This window comes from Girardinichthys multiradiatus, chromosome 9 (assembly GCF_021462225.1).
Source record: "Girardinichthys multiradiatus isolate DD_20200921_A chromosome 9, DD_fGirMul_XY1, whole genome shotgun sequence".
Classification (NCBI taxonomy): Eukaryota; Metazoa; Chordata; class Actinopteri; order Cyprinodontiformes; family Goodeidae; genus Girardinichthys; species Girardinichthys multiradiatus.
The window spans coordinates 40,720,715-40,747,496 of record NC_061802.1 but is presented as its reverse complement, the minus strand read 5'-3'; the positions used below and the strand labels follow the sequence as shown (position 1 = coordinate 40,747,496).

At 38.8% G+C, this 26,782-nt stretch overlaps 1 protein-coding gene across 5 annotated transcripts in view; it reads left to right on the top strand.

Moving 5' to 3' along the window:
* The window catches only part of LOC124874026 (LIM domain containing preferred translocation partner in lipoma), a 211,976-nt gene that overhangs the window by 25,937 nt on the left and 159,257 nt on the right, over positions 1-26,782 (top strand). The window contains exon 3 of one of the 5 annotated variants that reach the window (XM_047375166.1): positions 12,366-12,420. The exons of the other annotated variants lie outside the window; for them this stretch is intronic. The gene's annotated coding sequence lies outside the window, so the exon portion shown is untranslated. The remainder of the gene's footprint in view (positions 1-12,365; positions 12,421-26,782) is intronic. 5 annotated transcript variants of the gene reach the window in all.

The following is a 26,782-nucleotide window of genomic DNA, read 5'->3' as shown; positions in this document are numbered from 1 at the left end:
TAGTGGTTTGTGAAGTAGGAGATGGTCTTTAGCAAATGGCTCTTTGGACCTTCCACGATTGCTCTTCATAACTTTGGCTAAAAATGATAAAGAGCCAATTAATGTTTTTAAGTATAGTTATAATAACAATTGCAGGTTTTAGCAGTGTTTCAGGTTGTTCAGGGAATATTTTCATTAAATTTTCATTACAGAATGACACTAAAGTCCACCAGAACCCACAAAAAAGACATCTATAAAAATTATAATTTTTCTTTTTTTCAAAAGAAACGTACCATTTGCGGCTCTAAACGGGTTTTATTTAGCCACACTGAGGGCGAAGGTACACCGTCGCTGTAGTTTGTTGGGCCTCATCTGTCTACAGCCTTTATGCAAAGATCTAAAGCAAATAAACAATAACCAAACAATTAAAAACTGTAGCTGTTAAATAATTTCTCCTTTTCTTTGTTCTTTCTTTGAAGCGCGTTTGGATGTTTTGGCCTCCCAGTATGGTTCCCTTCATCAGATGGTTCTGACAGTCCATAGCTGAGTGGGAATGCAGAATGTGTTCAGATTGTTGACAGGTTATTTTTGCGTTTGCATTGTTTGTGTCATCTCAGAGTTATCTCAGTGTGAATTCTTCATCTTGTGTGACACTTCCCATATTGTGGAACAGTTGCTCATAATGATTAACTTCTGTTTGCTTCCAAGCCAAATGAACAGAGATGGAATGGCAAGGCTTAACTAGATGGAAACCATTTATTCACAGTGCTGATGAGAGCACTCGTGCATGGACTTTAGAGCATCTCTAATGCTATTACGAGTATAACGGAAGGGGCGGAGGGGACTTCCTCATGCTGTCGGACTGTCACAGCATACAAAGAAAAGCCTCTTAATGTATGTGCACTATTTTCTTGTCCGATGTAATGCATAAAAGGGTAAAAGCTATCATCTGGGCGTTAGTGTTTTGTCCCGGAATCTGCTTTATTAATGGATTACCTAATTGTGTATATTGTAGTGTGCATTGTGGATCAAATCACACAGAGCAGTCACCCTCAGCATTGACTCATAGCCTCTGTGCTAAATCCGGGTTGGCTTGTAGCAGAGTTCCCCGCTAGCTGGGTTTTAGGTTTAGGGCTTGTGGGTGAAAGCTGAGGAGGAGACGGACATTGTGTTTTAGGTCTGAGGTCACTTGTGTTAATATTGGATTGATGCAGAACATTAGAAACATTCCCTAATCCCCTAAATCCCTTCTGTGGGCCAACTCTCAATTGTCACAGAAGCATGAAAAGAAGAAGAAATATACATAAAATGCCTCAAATTTGTTTTGGTACTCTTAAGGGACAGCAGCTATTAGCCTAAAGGGTTTTAGTTTGTAGATTTGATTAATTGTTTTTAGAGGTCTATAAATGACAACTGTCTGAAAAACAACCTCGATGTGCATTCTTAGAAGATTTCTGCCTGTTTGACATTTATACGTTGCAAACATGTGGGACTGAACCTAAGCAAACTTTGAAGGCCATTGAATATTGTTTACAAAATGGTACCAGTTTTCCTTTTTTTATGAAGTCAGAATTTACGGATTTTTAACAGAAAATCATACTGTACCAACAATTGAATGTCTTTTAAATGAGATATCAGCGAAAGAGCAAGAGTGACCAGATCTCTCTCTGGCTGTGCAAAGCATAAAGTAATGCAGTGCTGCCATTCCCCCACTGGTCACTGCGCACTGGCGGTCAACTTGCTGAAAGTCGGCTACCACGCCTTTGCCATGCTCACCAGAAAGACAAAAGTTTGGCTGGTGGGAAATGATTACTATTTTTAAACTACAGGCAGCTAGCAACCAGAGGGTTCGACTGATTTTGCAGCATTATGGCATAAAGAGTAAAGCAGCTGTTGCATTGTTTTAGATACACATATACTACCAACATTAGTCACAGACAGGTCAAAGTTAACTTCATCTATATGTCTTGGCTGAGTCAGATTTGTCAGTTTAGTTGTCATTTATTAGATAATAAATATTTACTGATAATATTGTGCATTGTTACAAACAACAGAACAACAAAAAAACTGCATTGGACCCATTAAAAGGTGCCTCACCCTCGTCATGTGCCTGCAGTTGCACTGTAAGTATAGAACCACTGCAACACTGCAGTGGTTCTATACTAAAGATTTGTTTCTCTTTTAGCATTATCCAGACTTTATAAAGTCAGTCAGGATTTTCCATGTTGTTTAAATGAACACGGAGCTAAGTACCTATTACTGGTTGACGGTTCCAGTAGCTCATTACAGACACTCTGGTTTATTAACTGCTCTTTTTGTGTGTTCTGTGATTTTTTTGTTTCTGTTTTAAATGTTGAGCAATTACTGAATGTCTTGAGTCAGAACATGATGGTGCACAACATTAGTTGTCAAACAGTTTGGATATCCACCTTTTAAAACCCTGAAGCTGCACATAAATGCTATCATAATCAAAGTATATGTTCTGAATAATGCAGCATGAACTCTTAAAGCTCTCGGGACCTGACTTGTGTAGAATCTCATGGTATGCCTTTGAGTCCTTGCATTCTTATCGGAAAGTCATGTCAAAGGTTTAGTCAGTCGCTCTGGACTTGGGACAGGTTCATACGGGCAACTGGCAAAGAGGCGGCCAAGATTCTGTGTAGGAACAAACCTTCGGTGATCAGAGTTCAGGCTAGCTGTGAGCAGTAAGAATACAGGTGGTATTAGGTAAGCAAACCGGAAAGTCTGTAGCCAGGAAAAACAAAGCAAATAGGCAACAGGGCCGCAATAAAAGGCTGGATCGCTGCCGAATGTAAGGCAACAACAAACAGGTGGGACAGGTAGACAAATCAAGTGAAACTCAGTAGAGGCAACCTATGGTCACGTGAGGACCCATGGCCTGGAAAATTCCAGAGAACCCTGTGGAAAATTGCAAATCTGTGATGAGACAAAGTCTTTTGCTGTCTTACACAGAAAAAACATAATGTTTCAAGATTGCCTGCCATTCAGTTGTCCAAACCAGGCCTCCTGGATTGATAGACAACAATATTTTTACTCCTAAAAACTGACATCAAGAACAAAAATCTGATACCATTTCCAATTCAACTACGGTAGAAATTTGGCTCACTGACACAGGTGATTCATGCAGCTGGACTCCGGTCATCCACTGTCTATAGCCTCTTATCTGCTCAAGGTGGAGGGGTTGCTACCTATTAGGGCAAGAGGAGGGGTACACCCTGCGCAAGTTGCCTTTCCATTGCAGGCAGATTCAGTTTTAGGGAGAGATTTTCACCGATGCCAGGCCTTTTTTACAAAATCTTCTTACAATAGAAATTGTTAGGTTCTGCACAAAGTATTCAACTTTTATTAACCATGTTTTTTGCTCTAACTTCTTTTGATAAAGCAAATGTACAAGACTCGGACAACTTTGCTTTCATGGAAATGTTGCATGTTTAATTGATTATTGATAAGGTAAAATATAATAATCATAGAATAATTTCCCAGTAAAATAATTTGTGAGATTTTAGATTTTAAATAATTTCACTTTTTTGTGGCCCACATGATCTAGAAAAAATAGAAAATTAAAAGGAAGAAAGCAAAAAAAAATAACTTCTATATTATGTAGTTGTGTCTCAGCTCATCTGCTGTGATAAATATTAGTGCTATTTTAGCTGCTTCCCGTGGTAAAGTTAACATCCACTTTTCACTGTTTCCAATTAGCACTAAACTAAAAGGCTATTTCTCAAACCTAAACTGCATCAATCAATACTGAACAGAGATTCTGTAAAACACTGAGATTCATCAGTGTTTAAAGAGCATTTTCAATGCCACTTTATACTGAGAAAAGCATGGTAAGGATTTTTTTGAGGCTCAGTTTGTCGTCTATAAAACTCTGTGAAAACAACAAGGAAAAATGGGTTCTTAGTTGAGCCTAAAACATTGCTCAAAGTTAAGCCCGTTCCCCTGAGCTGGATGCATGCCCACACCTCTGCTGTTGACTGCCGAGGCTGGTCAGACCGGATGACCAGTAATATAATGATCGATGCTGCAAACATGACAACAGTTTGAACCCATTAATATATAGCAAGAAATGTCTTGAGATACAGCAGGTAGGCTACATTCAATGTTAACACAGAAACTGGGGTTTCAGACCTTTGATGACTACTAGCTTACTTTTTAAGTTTGTATTTTGCTGGTCCTTAGTTGCTTTATTTTAGTATAAATCTGTGTAAATAAAACAGTGATATCTCCTATTTGAATTCACACAGCATTTACAGGTCCTTCTCAAAATATTAGCATATTGTGATAAAGTTCATTATTTTCCATAATGTCATGATGAAAATTTAACATTCATATATTTTAGATTCATTGCACACTAACTGAAATATTTCAGGTCTTTTATTGTCTTAATACGGATGATTTTGGCATACAGCTCATGAAAACCCAAAATTCCTATCTCACAAAATTAGCATATCATTAAAAGGGTCTCTAAACGAGCTATGAACCTAATCATCTGAATCAACGAGTTAACTCTAAACACCTGCAAAAGATTCCTGAGGCCTTTAAAACTCCCAGCCTGGTTCATCACTCAAAACCCCAATCATGGGTAAGACTGCCGACCTGACTGCTGTCCAGAAGGCCACTATTGACACCCTCAAGCAAGAGGGTAAGACACAGAAATAAATTTCTGTACGAATAGGCTGTTCCCAGAGTGCTGTATCAAGGCACCTCAGTGGGAAGTCTATGGGAAGGAAAAAGTGTGGCAGAAAACGCTGCACAACGAGAAGAGGTGACCGGACCCTGAGGAAGATTGTGGAGAAGGGCCGATTCCAGACCTTGGGGGACCTGCGGAAGCAGTGGACTGAGTCTGGAGTAGAAACATCCAGAGCCACCGTGCACAGGTGTGTGCAGGAAATGGGCTACAGGTGCCGCATTCCCCAGACCTGGACTACAGAGAAGCAGCATTGGACTGTTGCTCAGTGGTCCAAAGTACTTTTTTCGGATGAAAGCAAATTCTGCATGTCATTCAGAAATCAAGGTGCCAGAGTCTGGAGGAAGACTGGGGAGAAGGAAATGCCAAAATGCCAGAAGTCCAGTGTCAAGTACCCACAGTCAGTGATGGTCTGGGGTGCCGTGTCAGCTGCTGGTGTTGGTCCACTGTGTTTTATCAAGGGCAGGGTCAATGCAGCTAGCTATCAGGAGATTTTGGAGCACTTCATGCTTCCATCTGCTGAAAAGCTTTATGGAGATGAAGATTTCATTTTTCAGCACGACCTGGCACCTGCTCACAGTGCCAAAACCACTGGTAAATGGTTTACTGACCATGGTATCACTGTGCTCAATTGGCCTGCCAACTCTCCTGACCTGAACCCCATAGAGAATCTGTGGGATATTGTGAAGAGAACGTTGAGAGACTCAAGACCCAACACTCTGGATGAGCTAAAGGCCGCTATCGAAGCATCCTGGGCCTCCATAAGACCTCAGCAGTGCCACAGGCTGATTGCCTCCATGCCCCGCCGCATTGAAGCAGTAATTTCTGCCAAAGGATTCCCGACCAAGTATTGAGTGCATAACTGTACATGATTATTTGAAGGTTGACGTTTTTTGTATTAAAAACACTTTTCTTTTATTGGTCGGATGAAATATGCTAATTTTGTGAGATAGGAATTTTGGGTTTTCATGAGCTGTATGCCAAAATCATCCGTATTAAGACAATAAAAGACCTGAAATATTTCAGTTAGTGTGCAATGAATCTAAAATATATGAATGTTAAATTTTCATCATGACATTATGGAAAATAATGAACTTTATCACAATATGCTAATATTTTGAGAAGGACCTGTATTTTCGCCAGGTAAAGCGGCGCTGAATGAAGAGGCGGTCAGGAATGCAGTCAGTGAGCCTTTTTCTAATAATCCCACTGACGGCGTTCCCTGCTGCCCTGAGGCAGACTCCTGTAAGCCCCGCTGGCTCTGAATGGGGCCCATGCTGTTTAAGAAATGATCTAGTTGTCAAGTTTGATCTCTCCATTTTTGCCGTAAATAAAGCAAAGCCCAGTGAAAAGGTGAAAGTATTTGCAAGTGTGTGCATTTTTTCATTAGATATCACACGCAAAGCATGCATGCACAGAAACTGAAGGACCCAGTGGCTGATGTGGCGCATCTGTTTGACAAGCATGTTTGTGTCAGCTGTTGTTTGAATAAAAAATGACTTATTGGCTTACAGACATCGCGTTACAGCCTAAAAACAGCAGAATAATCCAGACAGCAATGTTAAGGCTAAGTTTTCTAATTCTCTTTCAATCCCAGCCATCATGACCTGATGAATAAAGACCTTTTCAGAGCTTAAATTACATTTCTTTGACAGATTGAGGCTCTTTAGAATTGTGTAATGGTCTAATATTCTTGGATGATCAGTTGTGTTTGATAGGGAATTACTTTATCTGAACATTTAATGGCTTTGATAATTTCGGCATTTAGCTCTTTGTCTTGTTGCCTTGGCCTATGAGACTGAAAAGACTTTCTAAGGTTATCATAATGGAGCTGGCATTGAAGGAAATGGCCTTCTTTTATTTAACTATAAAAAAAAAAATAAGGCAAAATGAACATTTTCAAGGATGTCCAGGTTAGATTGTGAAGACACTGGCTTTTCCAATTGACATATGATTAAAGGGACTTTGGTAGCTTAAATTAATAGAACTTTACTCTTCTTTTGGTGGCATATAAATTAGCACAGTCATATTGCTGCTATGTCAACCATCAGATTGAAGCTTTAAGGGTGCATTCATACTGCTGGTCCTGCCCAGGAAATTGATCAAAGTGAGAAAATTCCCACTTTCAGTTGGCCCGGTTTGCTTTCACACAGAGATTTTTAGACTGGACCAAACATCACCATGCAGTGGCAGCTCTTCACTACTCCATGTAGCCCATGAGACATTTTCAAACTCTTTCGTCTTTGGATTTGCGCTCTCGTGTTTTTGTTTTTGTTCTTTTTCTACTCGAATCGCTCCGCTTATGTTACAGCGTATTGTACGCTAGGAACGGCATGAGTTCACACTGCAAGAGAACCGCTACAGGGTCCGAATAAACTGTGTCGAGACTGGCAGTTATAATCGTGCCAGGGTACGGTTCTCTGGTTCGTTTCAGGGTTGAAGATGGGTTCACACCAATGTGAACCGCTCCGGTAATCGGACTCTGGCACGGTACAAAGCGCACCAAAGGTTTGGTGTGAAACCACTGTTGGATTCTTCTCGTGTTGACCTGATCACTATTGAATAGGGTTTTGGATGTTCTTGAGAACATGAAAGCGTTCTTGCTCACAAGAAATTTCACTGAATGTAGAGCAACTTTCTAATTTTCAGTCGTTTTAAAAACATTGATTAAGTTGCAAAATAAAAATCTATATTTTTTTGCTCAAAGCAGAGCATGGGATTAGAATGAAAATCGCTGGAATACCCTGCACTGGAATGTGGTGATAATGTCAGTATTCAGAACATCAAAATACCAAAGATCCTGAGCATGGCTCATGGATGTGTGGTTTTAGTCTCCACAGCTTTAATCACTGTACTTGTGTTTTAAATTAGACAAAGACCACAGCATCAGAATGTTTCACAGTACTGTAGACCCACTGCTAGTGCATCCAGCTGGACTGAGGCACACTTCTATGACTTCTTGAACTTATATTTTCAAGTTTAAAAGTTTGAACGAAGAGGCATGGGACAGACTGGGGCTGTTTAAGATCCTCATGGGATGGTGACTAAAAACATTTTTGGTATTTATTCAAAAATGTCAGATCAAAAGGTCTAAGTTGATCTAATTCCCGTTATCTAAAACATAGAACAATTATTTCTGCTACTGTAAACATGTTTACATATAAATTTTTACAGTTATGATAATCCAATTGTTTTTTGTTAGATCCATAGGTGAAATAGTAGTAGTTTTCAAGTGCTTATTGCACACAATAATAATATTTTGCAGTTTTGTTTCTTTATAGAGTAACACAACTATTTTAAGCTGATATTAGCTGCTCTTGATAAATGTCTGCTTGGGTAGCTAGCCTGCATTCAGCTGCATTTCAGACATTTTTCCCATAGCTAGCCCAGTACAGTTTTAAAACATTGTTATCTTAATAAGAGGATGTCGCTCCATAAGTTTTAACTTGAGTGTTTTGGGTCTGGAAATATTTCTGTCTTCAAAGCAAGGGAAAAGTGTAGGGGACTTCTTTCAACCAGCTGCCTAGCAGTGTGCAGCAACATGCGGGGTAGACTCAGCAGTGCATGGCACTTTAGTTAATGTTTCATGCAGCCAGATAGAAATTAACGAGTCAGGTCAGCCCTTTCTCAACAATAGAAACTCTTTGATGGAAGTTTTGAAACTATAAAGTTTCAAATCCCTGAAATACCTCTATCGGTGACCGACCCATGCCTCAGAGTCAGACATAGACAGGCACATGTAGAGAAAAACATAAACAACACTGGAACTGTTCAGAAAGCCATAGTGGACATTTTCAAAGTGAGTCATAACATAATGCTTTGTAACAGTCTCCAGTTATCCAGTTCCGTATTCGTAAGATCACGTAAGATGAAGATTAACCAGTTCAAGACGTGTGACCTCTTTTAATTCTAGAGTATTTATACTCCTTAAACTGTTGTTGTTGTTATGTGAACTCTGAAGGCAACTGTTGCACTTGATTTTATTTAGGGCTACCAGCATAAAGGGGGCAACACACAAATGCCAAATTTCAAATTTTCATTCATAGAAGAAGTTGAAAGCATTGTGTTATTGTCCTTGCACTTAAGTTATGGACCACTGTTGTCTTTGTGAATCACATAAAATCCTAGTAACAAACATTAATGTGACAAAATATGGAATACTTTGAGGAATATGAATACCTTTGCAGGGTATTGTACGTTGACCTACTCTTGAAGCATGTTTACATTTGAAACTTAGATCTGCAGATCTATTTGGATGCAGACTCAGGGTCATCAGATTGTTTAATGTGCTGCTGAAATTCTTGTTGCTCTTTGTCATTTTTCCAACTCTGTTCTTGAGTTTACAAAGTAAACAGGTTTGCTTGATGTTTGATTTAGGATCTGTGAGAATGTGAATGAAAAATCTATTGTTTAGAAAGGTATCAGTACGGTGACTCTGCAGTTGCAGAATCATCTATATCAACATTTGTTTGCATTTTCATTTTTTTTAGAAAACAATCCCAACATTTGATCAGATATTAACAAATGTGCTACAGTCTTTGCAGCATTAAACCAAACCTTTATTCATCCCACTTATTTAGTCAGGCAGGCAGCGTGGAACTTTCTCAGCTGGACCACTTCCAGGTAGAACATAAGCACACCTCTGTGTGTGAATTTCAAGGTTAATTACAACATTAGCAGTCACTCAACCTACTCCAGGTAGATGAAGGTCTGTATAATTATTTTCTAAAGATCTACAGTTAGTAGTCGTCATCTCAGTCTAATCTACGTGGACAGATGGCACAATCTGCTCAGTGTACATGTAAAGACCAGGGGTCATGGTGGGGAGCATTTCACTGCTCTGCACTCTCAGCAGACACTAGGTTAGAACAGCAATTGCAGAAGGAAAAGTACTATGGAACCTGAAACTACAGGTGCATGGGCGCATTTATGGAATTACTCTGTGCAGAATAATAAGGTAATAATGATGTTAATAATTACAATAGTAATTTGAGGATTATTTTATTGTTAAACAGCAACAGAGCTCACAGTCAGAATATCTATGTGTGCACAATTACTGGGCAACTATTAGTGTGCAACTATAGGAAAAATGTACATTCTCCCATCTCACTTGTTTCTTTCTCACTTTAACAGACAAAAACATCTCAGAATTTACAAATAAACATTTCTGAAATTTCAAAAAAGGAAAAAAAAAACACAATCACCAATTTAGCACCCCAAATTATGCCCATACCGGACTGGTATTATTAAATACTGCTCTGCTTCCGGGCGACAGTGGCAACGGTGGTAGAGGTTCATCCTGGAACCATTGGGTTGCTGGTTTGAACCCCCGCCCTATTTGTCTCAGTCATTGTGTCCTTGGGCAAGACACTTCAGTGGTGTTTGGGTTTCTGCCTTCCTTACCTTGGTCATGACTCTGAGCACGGGACACCTTGTGCGACTAGGCTCTCCAGGTATGTTGCTGTTCCGAAATATGACGGCACTGGAGAAGAATGGGTTTCTCTTAGGTTCACGATTGATTCTTCTCCAATCGTTGGCAGTCGATTTGCTCTTATTTCCAACAAGTTCCTTGCGACCCTTTTGACTGTTTTAAACAAAACATTTGATGGTTTTATGATGCCCCAATATCTTGGTAATGCTGCATTCGCCTGAAAGATTTTATACATTTTAACTTTTCACAATCTGAGATAATCTGCTGGCCCATCTTTCCTGAGGAATAGAAGGGCCTAATAATTATGCACACCTTAATATAAATTGTTGATCTCCTGCGGCCACACCCATTCTCAATAAACAAAAACACTTCACCTGATATGCTTCGATCCAGAAGGCATTGAAGTTTATACAGCTTGGAGTTGGAAAACAGGCAGAGAAATGAGTTAATAATTGCTTAATAATTGGGTGCAAATTAGGTTTTTGAAAAAGCATCTCCCCAAGACGGAAACCTTAAACACCTGGAATGACACTAAAGTGGATAATTGCTGCTGTTGGAACTCTAGCATTTACTAAAAGAAATTACATTCAAGGTTTGGTTATACAGTGATATTAAACGGTATGAATATCGTGGGTATGAAATGGAAGTAGGAATGGACAAAATGGAAAAGTGTAGCTACGAAATGGGGCGAGGGAACAAACTGACTGAACATTATTCTTAGTGGATACTCATAGTAATTAATAAAAAAAATAGTATATTTAGCTGTTTATAGTCCATCTGAAAATTTAAATTCTTTTTATCCAACAGTGGGCACCAATTTACTAAATTCTAAGCATGTTTGAATTCCTGCAGCCCAGTATTAAAAAGCCATGGGTTTGTTATAATGTTTAGTATAGATTGTTGTTCAGTTTCCAGAAGAAACAAGTGGTGAATAAAAGAGACTGACTGTGTTCAGACCAGGATCAGTGTTGCACCAGTCAGGCTTTTACTACTGGGTTTTCTTCAAATTTCTAAACAAAATTTGCTGCAGGTTCCTTGCTAGGTACTTGTTTGGAACAAAATACAACGATATTAGAAGATCATCCCCATTTATGCATTATAGCATCTGTCTCTGACCTTTATTAGATTTTTTACTGAAAATAATACAAACTACTTTGAAGGCCATTTACAGACCAATAAAGTGGGATTTTTCCGTTTTTCATGCATTTACTGAACAGATGGGAAAAAGTCAGTTTTGGAAGTTACTAACCTGCCAACCGCTGGCTGATTGATTGCTGCATCACTACTATTAAGCTTCTTTGGACCCTAAAGCTCAGTAATAAATAGGGGCAATGTTTCTGTGCTGGTGCCAGGTTTAGGCTGCAACAGAATCAGAACACTGCCCCTCTGTGCCTGACTGAGTGCTTGCAGAAAGCGGTATGTTTAAAAATAGAGAGCATAGAACTTCCAGAACTTGGTTCTTAAAATTAAGCCAGCAAAAAGAAACTGAAGTTAACTTAAGGAAAGACCTAGTTGTCGGCTGCTCGTCCTCAAAATATTGTTTTCAACTTTAGTGGGGAGTACAACAATCCAAAAGTGGCGCCCACCAGTAATTATGATGCGAGTACAAAGAATTCTTTTTTTCCTTTCCAAAGGGAGAAGGGATGTGTAGGTGTATTAATTCCTGTTCCTCCCTGCTTCCTCGACTTGGAAGTTCAGATTTAGAAAAATAGCCCACCACCCCTCCCTTGAAAGAAAGGAGGAAAAAAGCCCCAAAAAACAAGAACTGTCAGGTTGAGTGATGCCAATCGTGCGTAGCATCTGTGTTCTCACTGCTGCTCCCTGTAGTATATGCCACACTGTGGCAATGTGGGAAATTGACACTGTCAATTTATCAGAACAAAAGCTTTCCTCAGCAAGAGGAATGCACATCTTAGGGCCCTGGAGACAATAATCCTTCCACCCCCACCCACCCTTACCTGCATCTAAACAGAATGTAGGACATTCACAACACCAGAAATAGAAATTTCACTCACAATTATCATTTTTGAATTTATCCCCTGCAGTAAAAACTTGGCGTTTTACTTTGGGAGGCAGAGCTGCACTTTAATGTTAACTTTCTTTAAGTAAACAACTGAAACGGCGACGGATTCAAACAGCTGCTACTACCTGATATTGAGCCAGATTATTGATCTAGATAAATTTTTTTTCTCGAAATTATTATTTATTTGGAAAACCTGTTATTTGCATTGTAATTCTTTCCAGGTGACTGATCCTGTGATCCCGACCATCCTTAGTGTTAGTCCGTGTTAGTATTTAGGTAAGTCTTTTAACAGATTTTGTTTACTTTCTCTTTTTTATTCTACTATGAAATATCCAGTGACTTCTGTGGACCTCCAAAAAGACAGTTAAACTACTCAGTTCAGTTACCACAGTGTTGTCTTTCTTTGCATCAGTGGTAGACCAACAAATCAAATGATAATTAGAAAAAAACGTTGTAATATTGTTTCTGGTTGTTGGTGTTATACATTGGCGTGTCATTTATGCATTAATAGAAATTTAGAAAATTATTTTTAAGGCTGAAAATTTAACAAGATGTGTTAAAAATAGGTCAAGCTAATTTAAATAAGTAAACCTTTTAAACTTTTCTACTTTATTCATGATGATCAATTAGAAAAATATGGTATTTTGATCCTAATTATTTCATAAGCAAAAAGGCGACTAAGATAAGATTCTTAAACATATGTTCATATATTTAAACATATATGTGCTGCATATATTCATTGAGGTTTTGCATTATTGTAAGCATTAGACTTAACCTTAACACATTAATTAGCTCCCAGTAATTGCAATGGTTTTGCCCTGTTATTCTTGTCTTGTCAGAAAAGTGGATAAGAAAAGCAAAACGTTGTTCTAATGGTGAATGGACTGAATTTATATATATATTCCAGTCATACCGACCACCCAAAGCACTTTACGCTACAGAAACATTCACCCAGTTGCTCTCACAGACACACACAGTCATACACCGACACTCAGATCAATAGACAACTTGAGGTTAAATGCTTTGCTTAGAGGCACAAGACATGTGACAGGAGGAAGCTGGAATTGGACCTATAACTTTTGGATTGTGAAACCACTACTCTTCCCACTGAGCCACACTCGCCCTCTAATGAGATTAAGTCAGTGGTCCCATGATGCTGTCTTGATTTTGTCAGTTAACCTTGATGGTGTGTTTCAGATGGATAAAGTGGAAGAGGAGAAACAGCCCCTCCCAGTTTTGGCTTGCTGTTAAATTCTGCTTTAGCAGTTCTGCAGTGCTTCTGATTCGTGGTTAAACCGATCTGTAGCCTTATTCTCTTTGCTTGGGTTGATGCTTTAAACACACTGGCATTACACAAGAGCAAGTTTAGCAGCAAATCGTACTTTTTCCAAAGGCTCAGAGGTTTCGGTGCTGTGGTCAGAACAGAAACTTGATGTTTCCAAACATCCAAAATGCACAACGATGGAAAGTCGAGCTGAAGAAGGAGAAACAGTTACAGGTCCTTCTCAAAATATTAGCATATTGTGATAAAGTTCATTATTTTCCATAATGTCATGATGAAAATTTAACATTCATATATTTTAGATTCATTGCACACTAACTGAAATATTTCAGGTCTTTTATTGTCTTAATACAGATGATTTTGGCATACAGCTCATGAAAACCCAAAATTCCTATCTCACAAAATTAGCATATTTCATCCGACCAATAAAAGAAAAGTGTTTTTAATACAAAAAACGTCAACCTTCAAATAATCATGTACAGTTATGCACTCAATACTTGGTCGGGAATCCTTTGGCAGAAATGACTGCTTCAATGCGGCGTGGCATGGAGGCAATCAGCCTGTGGCACTGCTGAGGTCTTATGGAGGCCCAGGATGCTTCGATAGCGGCCTTTAGCTCATCCAGAGTGTTGGGTCTTGAGTCTCTCAACGTTCTCTTCACAATATCCCACAGATTCTCTATGGGGTTCAGGTCAGGAGAGTTGGCAGGCCAATTGAGCACAGTGATACCATGGTCAGTAAACCATTTACCAGTGGTTTTGGCACTGTGAGCAGGTGCCAGGTCGTGCTGAAAAATGAAATCTTCATCTCCATAAAGCTTTTCAGCAGATGGAAGCCTATTCATTCAGAAATGTCTTTCTGTGTCTTACCCTCTTGCTTGAGGGTGTCAATAGTGGTCTTCTGGACAGCAGTCAGGTCGGCAGTCTTACCCATGATTGGGGTTTTGAGTGATGAACCAGGCTGGGAGTTTTAAAGGCCTCAGGAATCTTTTGCAGGTGTTTAGAGTTAACTCGTTGATTCAGATGATTAGGTTCATAGCTCGTTTAGAGACCCTTTTAATGATATGCTAATTTTGTGAGATAGGAATTTTGGGTTTTCATGAGCTGTATGCCAAAATCATCCGTATTAAGACAATAAAAGACCTGAAATATTTCAGTTAGTGTGCAATGAATCTAAAATATATGAATGTTAAATTTTCATCATGACATTATGGAAAATAATGAACTTTATCACAATATGCTAATATTTTGAGAAGGACCTGTATTTTGTTAGCTATGGTTTTATAATGGTCACACCGAGCTCCAGTGATGTCCCAAATGTCTTAAACAAAACTGTGTCCAGCACAGCAAAACAAGAGGAACTACGTGGTTGATACTGGTCTTTGTAAAAAATGGCATCTTTACACACTTCTAGTTGGTCAGGAATGATGGTTTACCGTAAGATGTTTTAAGAATTTATGTAATCTGTAGAGAGCCATGAATTTATAATACTTTTAATCTGTTCACAGTCTAAAAATCCATGAAATAAATGTGATCTTTACAAAGATAAAATCATCCTTTTTGATCTTAATGGGTTGGTCTGGATTTTTTGAATTAAGGTTCTGGTAAGGTCTCAGTAGTAGTTCTCTTACCTGTTGCAGAAAGATGTCATATGACCATGAACTTGTTGAAAAAGTAAATACACCCTCAGAGTGGTGGAAGCTGACAAGCTAATCACAGTCCATCTCATCATCTGATTTGGCCAATCAGCTCATCCTGAGATTCAAACACCCATGAGACCTGGCCAGCACAGGTTTTTATTAGTTGTTAATATAAGCCAAATGAAACTGCACATCTACATTTTCTACTTTTTAGAAAACATAATAAAATAAGACAAACAAGAATACCTGTTAACAAAGAAATGGGCCTGCATGACCTTTACCTACCTATTCTGGTTTTCCCTTCTGGCCCTAAAATGCGCCGTCCATTATGTTTGATAATGGAGCTGCTTTCTAGATGCAACATTGACTCCTCCAATCAAACTTCAAGATGAAGCATTTCTTTCCTACTGCTGATCATGAGCACAGTAAATTGTTCTGAGAAGCTTTGAATGCTCTTTATTTTCTCTATTGATTTGTTCTTCAAAAGAGCCTGTTTTTACCTTCACATTTTGTGATTCGGTATCACTATAGAAACAAGGTTTGCATGTGCAGAAAGTTTGTGTGTCAGGGACCTCAGAGAGGATACTTTTACATACTGAAAAAGTTAGGTGAAGCTGTCAAGGTATTTCACTTGCTGCTCTTTAACCAGCCTAATAATGGTGACGTTTCCAAGCTCAATGCCAACGGTTAGTGGCAAAAAATTGAAGTTATCGAGATGATAACTTGTCAGACTTTGTGTAGGAATTCTGTTTTAATACTCTCAAATAGTACAAAGTGTTTGTAGGTTTTAGTGTAGAGAAAGTAAGTGGGAAGTGGTGACATTTAACAAGGTATACCACGGTTTGAAAAGGTTTCAAAGCTGGAAAAAAGTGCCACCTTACTGTTCCTATGGATTATGGAGCATAGAGAAACAACACCCTACCCCTGCAATGAGATGGGAGACAAAATGGTGTGTTAGGAAATGTTTGTGGTTGTGAAAAACAGACAGACATGATGTGGAAACTGAATTAGCATAACCCATAACTCTTATAACAGTTCACTTGGCGAGCTAACAGCGGCATGTGTGTAAAGCAACTGACTGCATGCTGGCTACCGGAACAGATGGCTGACTAATGAACAAGCTAACATTAGTTTGTTCTTAGTGTTAATTCAATGAAGAGCAGAACAGGCTAATATTTTGCTGCAATAAACATTGGAAAACTATCTCTATATTTTCAGTGTTTATTCTGTAATTTTGCTTAAGTCTGTGTATCAAAATAAAATACCTATAAATAAATGTTAAATGATTACCATTTCTGTAATAAGCAACACATTGTTATATATTAGCATCTAAGCTTTATTTTAGATATACAGTACAGACCAAAAGTTTGGACACACCTTCTCATTCAAAGAGTTTTCTTTATTTTCATGATTATGAATATTGTAGCTTCACACTGAAGGCATCAAAACTATGAATTAACACATGTGGAATTATATACTGAACAAAAAAGTGTGAAACAACTGAAAATATGTCTTATATTCTAGGTTCTTCAAAGTAGCCACCTTTTGCTTTGATTACTGCTCCGCACACTCTTGGCATTCTGTTGATGAGCTTCAAGAGGTAGTCACCTGAAATGGTTTTCCAACAGTCTTGAAGGAGTTCCCAGAGATGCTTAGCACTTGTTGGCCCTTTTGCCTTCACTCTGCGATCCAGCTCACCCCAAACCATCTCGATTGGGTTCAGGTCCGGTGACTGTGGAGGCCAGGTCATCTGGCGCAGCAAAGAAACTGGCTCACATGAGGACCGCCCCAGGAAAGGAAGACCAAGAGTCACCTCTGCTGCAGACGATAAGTTCATCCGAGTCACCAGCCTCAGAAATCGCAGGTTAACAGCAGCTCAGATTAGAGAACAGGTCAATGCCACACAGAGTTCTAGCAGCAGACACATTTCTAGAACAACTGTTAAGAGGAGACTGTGTGAATCAGGCCTTCATGGTAAAATAGCTGCTAGGAAACCTCTGCTGAGGACAAGCAACAAGCAGAAGAGACTTATTTGGGCTGAAGAACACAAGGAATGGACATTAGACCAGTGGAAATCTGTGTTTTGGTCTGATGAGTCCAAGTTTGAGATCTTTGGTTCCAACCACCGTGTCTTTGTGCGGTGCAGAAGAGGTGAACGGATGGACTCTACATGCCTGGTTCCCACCGTGAAGCATGGAGGAGGAGATGTGATGGTGTGGGGGTGCTTTGCTGGTGACACTGTTGGGGATTTATTCAAAACTGAAGGCATACTGAACCAGCATGGCTACCACAGCATCTTGCTGCGGCATGCTATTCCATCCGGTTTGTGTTTAGTTGGACCATCGTTTATTTTTCAACAGGACAATGACCCCAAACACACCTCCAGGCTGTGTAAGGGCTATTTGACCAAGAAGGAGAGTGATGGGGTGCTGCACCAGATGACCTGGCCTCCACAGTCACCAGACCTGAACCCAATCGAGATGGTTTGGGGTGAGCTGGACCGCAGAGTGAAGGCAAAAGGGCCAACAAGTGCTAAGCATCTCTGGGAACTCCTTCAAGACTGTTGGAAAACCATTTCAGGTGACTACCTCTTGACGCTCATCATCAGAATGCCAAGAGTGTGCGGAGCAGTAATCAAAGCAAAAGGTGGCTACTTTGAAGAACCTAGAATATAAGACATATTTTTAGTTGTTCCACACGTTTTTGTTCAGTATATAATTACACATGTGTTAATTCATAGTTTTGATGCCTTCAGTGTGAAGCTACAATATTCATAGTCATGAAAATAAAGACAACTCTTTGAATGAGAAGGTGTGTCCAAACCTTTGGCCTGTACTGTACATAGTCGTTCATTTTTGCTGTTACTGTTTTGGTATAAATATCATGACTCTATGAAACAGTGGTGTTCATAACCAAGGTTACCATTGTGGGAATTTAATACCAGCAGATGCATAGTCTGTACCGATTCAACTGTACATAATGAGCTACAACAACATTTAATTTCCCTTTGGGAATAATAAAGTATTTTTGAATTGAATTGATTTAAATCGCCTCTTTGATCCTGAAAACTAATTTGACAACAAATGGTAGAAAAATACTTGGTATTTTTAGAGTTAATTATTTTTTTTTTTTTTATGTGATACACATCTCGCTGAGGTTGGTCAAATTTCTTCAACCTGTAATATAACCGAAGTGGACCAGTGCAGACCCGCTCTCACCACCTGGCCACAGTGATGTTAACATAACTTACCAGGGATGCTTCATGGTTCCTTACTGTGTTTGTTTGGATTACTGGCTCACAGTTCATCTGTTTGGGCCAGATCCTTGAAGCACGCATCAAATTGGCGGATGACTAGCGAGGCTGGCTGCCAGCTGAATTTTAAGAACAGTTTAGCTTCACAGTGGAGTTTCAAATGCTTAACTCTTTGTTGGGTTTGACTGTTGCTGTAGCCAAGGGGTTCCTTGACTCATCTGACTGTGAGACTTTATTTACATGGCTAAATCCTCAAATATTTGTTGGACTGCAGCAGAAATAATATCTATTACAGATTTCACAGAAGCACAGTATTTTGTCTCCAAATGCATTTAAATGTCAGGCATTTGAATGCAAGCATAAATATTTCTTAGTATGATTTTGTTTACTTCTACTCTTATAATCTTATGAAACAAGACTGTAAGAGATTCAGAAATATGTTAATTTTGTATGTTTCAGCTGTTCATATCAATTTAGGTACCTTCTAATTCTTAAACCCACTGACCTCCTGAAATCCTCAAAAACAGCGAATTGAGTTTAAATCTCAAAGCCTACATTCCAAGCATCCAGTGAGAGGTTGCTCTTGTTCATACCCAACTTTTTCATGTATGAAATGACCAAAAAGTATGATATTAAGGAGCATAATGACCAGCACCATTCTTGTTGGGTTGTAAACTCTTTGGAAATTGCAAACCTAGAAATTGTTGCTTCTATGGACAACATTGCATTCTTAAAACTTTTCTGTTTATGTAAGATATTTTTACACTGATGATTATATGATAACATTAATTTTAATCTTCTCTGGAAAAACAAAAAAAAGAATATGGAAATATCCGCTGGATTTCCCAGTCGCACTGCTGGAAGAGCATTATGAGCTAATATTCTGTGGAGCTTCAGTCCTAAAATGTTTCCTCAAATGTGTATTTAAAATATCTGCCTCTTCACAGATTTCTTCTGTTTTTGCTTTTTCATCACATTTGCAAATTTCAGTTCACAAAATTGTAATATCAGACGAAAATAACGTAATAAGTACAAAACAGTTTCCAAATGATAATTTAATTCGTTAAGCAAAAAAAAAAAAATGCTATCGACCTGATCCTATGTGAAAATGTAAACCTAATACGTGCTTGTGCCGCCCTTGTCTACAACTACACCCATCATGTATTTGCAATAGAATTCAGAACCGCTCTTCTTTGCAGGACTGTTTTAACTCACCCCCATTAAGGGGTTTTCAAGCATGAATGGCCTGTTTAAAGTTAGAATAAAGACTTTTTTTAGCCATTCAAAATGGACTTGCTTGTGTGCTTCAGCTCATTTGTCCGCTACAAAATTCATGAATGCTTGAGGTCACAAACTGATGGCCCGACGTTTTCTTGCAGCTAGTAGAATTCATGGATTTGTTCATTACAACAGGTCCTAAAGTAGCAGCAGCTGGGCTGAGAACCTCTCAACAAGGAAAGTGAGAAGCAGAAAACAAATAAGACACGTTTAAGATGGAGAGATTAGATCAAAACAAGCCCACAGTGATTAAGGAGGCTGACATAGATACCCTGGGTGGATTTTTCAACAGACCAGTGAGCTGGTTTGGATTAGTTCTAAGCAGCCGAAAAAAATAAACAGCAGAAGCCATCAGTCAATTAAGCGTAAACCCTCCTTAAAAACAACTAGTTTAACTTAGCTGTGAAATCATCTGCTTTGGGTGTCACTGAGGGTCAGAGTGCTGCAGAGTGAGCAGTGGAGAAGATTTAGTGAGAGTCTAAACAAGTAGGCATGAGGACTGAGGCCCAAAGCCTTTAAATCAAGCCCAGCTCATGCTGTACAGATGCTTCTGGCCAAGCTGGATTTCAGTGCTTTGTTTTTTTGCAAGAGTATCAGAAACATCTCATTTATTTCAACGCTGATCCAAATGGGTCCAGTTTGTAGATTTACAGTCTGCATTTATTTACTCATTGTTGTCATTGTTACTCGTTGACGTTGTTCTGAAACATTTAACTATAAACACATTTGCTGTGTAACGTTTGATGAAGGGATCCATGAACCCAAACCCATGAATTGAAGTGTTAAATTGCTGTTGCTCCGAGTGCCTGCAACATTGTGTGTTGATCCCAGTACTGATCCCAGTATGATGTTCCAGCATTTACTGCTCAGAACCATTTAAATACATGCTGATGTGTTGCATGGTGAAACCGCAGACATCTTGGTCCTGGATCAGGGATTGTTGAACGTTATTAACTAGAATCATAAAACACACATTTGTTTTAATGTTCTTTAATTGGAGGTAGGCTGCTTCAGTAACTTTAAAGACAGTTAAATTTTGAGATTATAGATCTTCTCAAGAACACTGAAAGATGTTCTATGGTCCGGTTACTGGTACCAAGGTATGCAAAAGTTTTGAAGGTTCTGTTCCAGACTAGCTGTTCATACTGTTTAAAGTCCTTTTAGCGGAAGTGCTCTAGTGACCACAGTTTTCTTGGGCTGCATGGAGCTTGGTGGGTGAAGGGAAGCAATGCTTATAATGTTCTAATAATGTGTATAATATGTTAGTTAAAAACTGCTACTAATTTGAAGCAACGGTCTTAACGTATTGGTTGTCAGTGCTTATTAGATGAGTTTATTCATTCGCGTTTACCTGACAAATAATTAATACAAACATTTCCACTGAGTACCACTGAACCCAGCCCAAATACAGCCAGTGCTTTTTCTACCACAGTTTTAGATTAAAAAAAAAACAGTGTCTTAACAATTAAAAGATGGTAATTCTCATGAGGTCATAATAGTTGGACCATAAATGCTAATCTTTGTCACAGTCATTTTTACAATAGAACTTTCCAAGTGTTTATTCTCACCAACAGGGAATTAGTTGTCATCTTCTCTTAGTACTATCCCACAGAGTCGAGAAACTTACAGTAAACTCATCCACTAATCTGTTTTTTATAGAGTATAAGGAAACTCTGCCTTGGTGTGACATGAGGAAGTCTTGGGCCATAAACCCCTCATTGATATGTATCTTCAGCCGACGCTGCGCAGTCCAGCCCTGCCTGGTTCTGTGGCTGCCAACCCACTGGGCCTATTTCTCTGCACAAGTAAAGTAATACCTACAAGTCTTGACAAAGGGGCAAAGCACTGCGGCTTTGTGTCTGCATCTTTCACCGGGCCAAGCACCCATTTATGTGCACGCAACTGCAATGCGAAATCTCCGTCTGCTGCAATTGCTTAAACAGCAGCTCAAGCATTTGATAAAGCTTAGATGAATTTGTCTCAAGCTGAGACTCATTCATCTGTGCCACGCTAAGGAGATTCCTGTGCTAAGTCATCTGTATTCAGTAAACAGTGTTATTGATGAGTTGATTCTATGTGGCTTTGGCAGTGAAGGACTCGGGAGAGAGGATTATGTCCTCCAGCCAAAGCCCAATAGAAGTTTGAATAAAGGGATAGATGTGCGGTGCTCATTGTAGCAAGAGAGGATAAGCTGTGTTGAACATTTCAACAACAGCTCAATACGTGTGATATGAAAAGGTCTGAAAATCTCAGACTTGTCTAGGTAGAAAATGTGTCTCAGAAAGTTAAATCCACAAGTTTTCCGAGTCCACTGGAGAATCCCAAGTGGCCTAATTCAGTGTGTTGTGTGTTATCTGAGAACGAAGACTTCATGCTTGTTGATAACAACTTTTACTGAATGACATGACCGACTTTCTGAGGTTTCATCTAGTGAAAGACACAGACGCCTTACTAAAGGAGACGGGAAAGGTGTAACTACTGCACCATATGGCAGCAGCCGGGAGGAATCCAGAAATCTGTTAATCCACCATTTTTACAGTATAAGGATTATAGCCTCGGTGACTTTCCTCTGTTTTTACATCTCGCTTTGCACTCACCCATCCACAGTTTGTTTTAAACCAGTTGTTATTCAGCTAGGAGAGATTTAGCCTGGTGGATGTTATTTACAACTACTCAGAAATATGTGATAAGTCAGCTTGTGGCTACCGTGAAAGAAAAGCAGCTGAGGAGCAGATGTTGGTACGTCCCCATTTCCTATTTTCTGGGCAAAAAGCATTACATTTTAAAACCACATGTAAAATGTTTTGATTTATTCTGGTATAAAAGAAATTATGGCAACGTCATTTTAATGTGGGTGAGATAGTTTCTGTTATTTTAAGTAACTAAATAAAGCCAGAGAGATTCAGATAAATTTCCCCTTGATCAGCTTTGACCAATTTGGTGTAATTACATACACCAAATCTAAGAATTCTCACCATTTTAGTCTATAAATGGCTCGACCAACAGCAGGGATTTTGATTCACTTTTAATTGAATAAAATTAAGACAAACATTCCAGAGATGTGCTTTGTTCGTTTTAATGTGAAAAAGTTCCTTATTTTCTGTTGGATGGAAAATCCCCTCTGTTAAACAACCTGATGCACATTTTCCTCTTTGTGTTTTAGTCCTTAAAAAAAAAACGGATCAGTCAAAAACCAAATGAAGCCTTTTTCACCTAACAGAAAACTGAAATCGGTTTTGACCAGGAAAAGCCTGATCGGTGCATCTCTTGTCTTTTTTATTTTTGGAGTTTTGATTTGAAATGGGTTCAATAAGTAGAACCCTGTTGCAATATGTGGTCACATAGTTGTTGATTTTATGAACTATTCATCCCTTCTGGAGCCCTGCAGTAAAATTCTCACTTTCCAAATTCCATGTTAAAGTTCAGATTCTGTTAGAGTACTGTCCTGTAACCTCATTGTGGGTTGGCCAGCATGTCTTCTTAGGACATTTAAGTTGTATCAGAATGTTTGCTTTTAAAATAGATTTTTTTTCTCCTAATCTTAGAAAATAACATCAGGAACTCACTCTTAGTTGAATTATAAAATTGCAATCCATGATGTCAAGTTAAACACATTACTGCAGACTTTTAGTCTTATTTCTGCAAGTAAAGGGAGAACAGTGGAGGAACTGTGATATTACAAGGTTTTCTACCTTTCCTTGATTCCACTGATTCTCTTGGCAGTGTGGCATATTATATAAAGCTCAGTGTCTACTGAAAGAATCACTATAGTTTATTTATTTTTTGTTAAAACTTTTCAAGGACGAGGGTTTGAACATTTCACAGCGCTGTTCTCTGTACGTTAGGTGTCATGTAATTGTTGTATTGCATAAAAGGTTGTATGAAAGCACTTTTCAAGTTCATTTACCAGATTTGAACAAACTTCTGAAGCTTTCTTGCACTTGTGCGTTTTGTTCGGCAAGAACCTATTTTTTCTGCCTGCACACTCGTGTCAGATTATTTTGCGTTTGTTTTTGCTGGAAGCCATCCTGGCCGTCAGTCAGCTAGAGGCTGACACACCCAGGATAGGCCACCCATCTATCACTGGAGTGTACGACTGAAACACATGAGATGAACAAACATGCATGCTCACTCTCTCAAGGTCAATTTTCAAATCACCACTAAGCCTAACAGGCAGAAGGCCGGAGTGTAAGCTGGAGACAACCAGCTTGCATGGGGGAATATGCCAACTCTATGCAGAAAGGCCTGCACCACCATGATTTCAACATCGACTATAACAGCTGTCCCTGTACATAGAAATGGCCAATTTTCTTTTCAAATGATCTTGGGAGGTAGACACCAGCCCTTTAATGACCCGTTTTAATTATTGGGCTTTTCTAAAGAGTCAGTGACATTGGAGCTTATGGTTATTCAAAAAAGTTCAATACAACATCATTTCAGTACTATGAATACACTGTAGCAGAAAACTATTAGATTGCTTTCATTTATCATATCAGTGTAACTGTCATAATACATTTTTATGTGAAAAATAAGAAAATCTGTTTGGAAAACAAATGAAATAATCACTCTTAGCAGATCCCTTTAAAATTCTTTATTACATAATATATCTAGGTTTTGAAATGGCAGTGCTTGTCTTTTCTACGTCAAATCACGTTAGTGTTACAAAGACATGACTAAATGCGTTTTAAATCTCATTATCAACGCATTGAGCCAACCTAGCAATCCAGTCTTCAGAAGTTTTAAATAAACCTGATTCAGAATTGATTTATATGTTCTTATACCACACATATACAATTATAAAAACACACATGTGATAGCATGATCCCTCAAATTGGAAGCTTGCCTCCATCTTATTTCACCGCTCACGCCTTCACCAACCAAGCAGTCACAGCTGTGCAGGCAGACAATTGACTTGTTTGTGAATTCGGGATTATAATTAACTCAGTCCAACGTGAAAATGTGTCCTTTTGCAATTCATGCTTTCGCCGTGAGAAGACAATTCCATGCTGTCTCTGTCTTCATAAATTACATTCTAGAAAGCTTTTAGAGAGCAACTTTGAGTGTTTTACCGCTGAGAAACTCTGGTAAACTTAATTAGTGCCTTTCTTAACAAGAAAGGCCTTCCTCGTATGTTAGTCTTCTCCAAATAAATGGTTTAGTTTTACCTTTTTAGTAGAAAACGCCTTCAGAGAGAACACATCTTTTAAATGGAGAAGTCCAGGCCCAGCAGATGACTCGGCTCTGTGTTACTTTCTAACAATGGTTCATTTCCAAATTGATAGGCAATAATTAACGCATCAAGGCTGATAATGGTCTTATATTCATTTTGTGACATTTTTGCAGGTAGCTGCCTAAAAAAAAGATCTCTTGTTTCATAAGCATGCATTTCCTCTAATATGAGCCCTGGGTTAACACTCAAATGAGGGCAATTAATGATGGATTGATGTGATGTTTTTATCTCTTCCAGGCAAGTCTGTGTTTCCAGTCTTTCCCTGTAGTTACCTCCCAGATAGCCTTTGCTCTGTTGACTTTGCCCCAGTCTGCTACCAAACCAAAGGCACTCATTAGCTACCTATCCAAGAGTGGCATGTGGAGCTCAAGGCCAGTGTTGAATAACAAGCCTTGATTTGATTTCATTTTGGGCTGCTGTTAACTGCTACTGAGCTCTGTGGCGTTTTTGGGGGCAAGGACCTATTTTCTTCCCATAACTGCCTTTTGATTTTACCGTTTATACAATAATACAGCAGCATGATAGGACAAAGGGTTTGCTATGAATTTAAAGAACTGAACAATTATATGGTTGCTGTAGTTACAAAAATATAACGGTTTAAATATGGCTTTTTTTCACTATTAACTATTTTACTTGTTTAGTCCAATTAGCAAATGTTAGCCTGCTAGCTAGCACACTCAATTTTTGCACACATGACTGACACAGTATTAAACCCTCTTACTGCCTTTCTGCTGCCTATTATTTCAACTGTTTTTTTCCATTATTTATCTGAACTAACATAGTTTTTCCATCCTAATAGCACTTCAGACCAAATGAGCCACAGCACTGGGAAACTGAGGTCGTTTGATTTCTGCCATCCGTTCCACATCTGCCTAATAAGCCTCTGTGTGGCTCACCAGCACAATCATCTGACGCTCTGTGATGCTTATTTTCTGCCATTTGCAATTGATTTTCTAAAAACTGCAAAACACACAGATTCTTCCTTTATTTGTTGTTGATCCACATATTTTTTAAGTATCTACTGCTGAGGTATGCGATACACAGTTAAGGTTGTGTTGTGATATATTTACAGCTGTCAGTCAGTAACCTCCTGAGACTGGAATAAGATAAACTCTGGAGACTTTGCATCCCACCACTCACAGTTTCAAGGAGCACATACTCCAGTCATGCAAGCCATGCAATTCTATTTGATATATCCCAAGCCAATAGAAGCTGTCAGTCAGCATTAAAGTCAAAATCACATATTTACAGAAAAGTTGTCTTGTTTTCATTCAAAAACTCAAGTAAACGACTCAAAAGCTGTTAAAAAAAAAACCTGCAAAGCTTGTTAGCAAGTTTTAAGGTGTTTATGCAATAAACCGAGCGGTTATCTTTTAAAATAAGTAGGTATTTATATGGCCAAGCAATGCAGGAATAAACACACTTTTAAAAATGGGGAGAATTCTCTATAATAGGATAATTTCTCAGCAACTGTTTTGACTTGTAAAACTTTCTTTTTCCTATTTTTCCGACCAAAGCGAGCCAGCATTAGTGTGACGGACAGTGTTAAGACTTGTAACTGCAGGAAGGTTGTAACTATAAGATCATGTCTCTCCACTGCTCCTTGCACTTCAAATAAATGGTCAAGTTCAGTTTTTATTGGTCTCTCTGGATTTTGTCAGAATAAAAATCAATATCAATATTATCAATACATTGTCAATGATTTGTAGCTTAAGCTGAAATGGGGGGAAACGTGAAACACTGGCTCTGATCCAGTTATGGAAACTACACTGATGAGGCAAAATTTTGCTTTGGATCTTTGTTGCCATATTGAATCATCTTGTCTAGGACTGATCCGATCAGAATTTGTTTGGCCGATTTCCAGTTCTGGGTTTTTATACAGCTTTGCCCTGCCAGTACTGATCATAGCCGAGTCAGATTTCTCTTTACAGTACAGTAATAAAGGAGTATACAATA